We start from the raw sequence: 2,855 nt of genomic DNA on the forward strand, positions 1-2,855 counted from the left end.
CGCACCATCATGCCCAATTTGTTTTTGTATTTTCAGTAGAGACAGGGTCTTGCCATATTGGCCAGGCTGGTCTCGAGCTCCTGACCTCAGGTGATCTGCCTGCCTCGGCCTCCCAAAGTGCTGGGATTACAGGTGTGAGCTATTTTTTTTAACCATGTAATCTCACTTCATAGGTATTTCAGGAAATACCTATGAAAGTCTATGGAACTGAGCTGTCCAGTATACTAGCACTGTGGCTATTTAAATTTTAGTTAATTAAAATTTGTCAGTTCTTCAGTCACACTGACCATATTTCAAGAACTCAATAGCCACAAGGGGCTAGTGGCTACTGTATTGAACATTTTGCAGATAAAAGAAAATTTCTGGGCCAGGCACAGTGGCTCATGCCTATAATCCCAGCACACTGAGAGGCCGAGGCGGGTGGATCATGAGGTCAGGAATTCAAGACCAGCCTGCTCAAGCTGGTGAAACCCTGTCTCTACTAAAAAACTACAAAAATTAGCCAGGCGCAGTGGCAGGCGCCTGTAATCTCAGCTACTCGGGAGGCTGAAGCAGGAGAATTACTTGAACCCAGGCAGCAGAGGTTGCAGTGAGCCAAGGTCACGCCACTACACTCCAGCCTGAGCGACGGAGTGAGACTCCATCTCAAAAAATAAAAAAGGAAAATTTCTGTCACAAGAAGTCCTATTGGACAGCACTGCTATAGCAGTGCTATATTATAGGAACATTATAGGAACATAATGTTCAGTGGAACACACGAACACGCTGAAAACACTAGAATAATCCATAATTTCTCTGTTGATTTGTCAGGCAAACATGATTACTACTACACTACGAGAACAGACTCTCTCATTGATTTGTAAAGACTCCATCATCATATTTAAAATTTCTCATCTGCATATGAATTTTTTTATTCTGTTGATTTATCTATTTCTGCTCCAATACCACACCCCTAGTTTTAAGTCAAGATTCTGCACCTTTCTCCCTGAGAGCAGAAATGAATTCTTGCATGGAGTTGGAAATTAGATTAGAAGTGATAGTAAAGGCCCTTTCACTTCCCAGACTCTGTAAATGTAAACATTTCTCTGCCAAACTTGATTTATATTATGTTGAGCTGTATACTCATTTATTCATTTACTCTACATTTATTTATTGAGTACCTGCCTGGCAAGCACTGTTTTAGGCCCTGGGGTTAAAATGGCAAACAAGGCAGACAGGGCCCCTTGTCGTCTTATTTTCATAGAGCTTACATTCTTGTTTTGGAAAGGGAAAGAGATGTGGCAGGGGGAGGAAAAAAGAATATGAACCGATAAACAAATAAATTAAAAAACTATCACATAGTCATCAGTGCTATTCAAGGAATTGAAATTAGAGTGATAGTAACTGGCGGCCTCTTTATTTTGGCTGCCCTGAGACCTCTGTGACTTAGTGGCATTTAAACTAAGATCTGTCCAACAGAAGGAGCTAACTACTAGAAGGTCCAGGCACAACTTGTACCACCCTCAGGAGGGAAAAAGCTTGGTGTATTTGAGGAATAAAAAGAAAGTCTTTGTGGCTGGGGCTTAGTGGACAAGCAGGGAGATAGGAGGAGATAAGGTTGGAGAAATAGCTGAAGCCACATTTTCATGTAGGGTTTTGTAAACTAGGGTATGGAATTTTCATTTTTTTCCAAGTATGATAGTGAGCTACTAGAGAGTCCTAAGCAGGAAACAGACCTGACCTAATTTAAATGTTTAAACAATTATTTTGATGGAAAATTTATTGGCAGGGTCAGTAGTGTAAATAGGAGACCTGTTAGGCTAGGTCAGGAAAGAAATGGTGATAGATTTGACTAAGGTAATAATAGTGAAGATGGAAAGCACTGGACAGATTTAGAACATTTAGGCTATAGAATCAACAGGACTTGTTGTCAGTTGGATGTGAGGTGTGAAGACAGTAGAAAACTCTGGGATGAGCCTGGACAGCACAGTGAGACCCTGCCTCTCTGGCTTTTAAAATTGTAAAAATTTTTAAAAAATTTTTACTTAGCCAGACATGGTGGTATGCACCTATAGTGCATATAGCTACTTGGAAGGTCAAGATGGGAGGATCACTTGAGCCCATCAGTTAAAGGCTGCAGTGAGCTATGACTGTGCCACTGCACTCCATCCTGGGCAGCAGAGTGAGACGTTTTCAAAGAAAGAAAGAGGGAGAGGGGAGACGGGGAGGGGAAGGGAGGAAGAAAAAACAGGAGAGAGAGAGAAAGAAAAAAACTAACTCTTGAATGATGTCTGTAATCCATTATATAGTAACCGGGTTCAATTTTCAGTCTAATTATGGCAGGCAAAATTGGGACATATAAGACATCAATAAATATATTTTAACCAAATGAATAAATTTGCTTTAATAAATGTTTCTCTCCTGTACACATTTAAGCTGCTAAAGCATAAGCTTGTGCTCTTTCCTTTATTATTAGGGAATCTGGTTCCTAAGAATTTGAGGTTTATGTCACAAACACATGAGCTATGAGTAGTTATTAGACTGTTCCGCTGAAGTATCCGAGCCAACAGAGGAGACTGAATGAAACAGAAAAAATTGCCTGCCACAGTTGCAAAAGTTCTATGAGACTCTCATATTTTATTTTTAAATTTCATGCTGATTTTGCATTTTATGCCCAAGTTTATGTTAATAATTAAAATATTTTTAGTTGCTGATTTAAATGTTTTAAGTCAATGATTAAGTTGTTTAGCTCTTTCCCCTAAAGTTGGTCAAATTAAAGCTCTAGAGGCCGGGCGCGGTGGCTCAAGCCTGTAATCCCAGCACTTTGGGAGGCCGAGACGGGCGGATCACGAGGTCAGGAGATCGAGACCATCCTG

Source organism: Colobus angolensis, unplaced genomic scaffold (genome assembly GCF_000951035.1).
Source record: "Colobus angolensis palliatus isolate OR3802 unplaced genomic scaffold, Cang.pa_1.0 Scaffold372, whole genome shotgun sequence".
NCBI lineage: Eukaryota > Metazoa > Chordata > Mammalia > Primates > Cercopithecidae > Colobus > Colobus angolensis.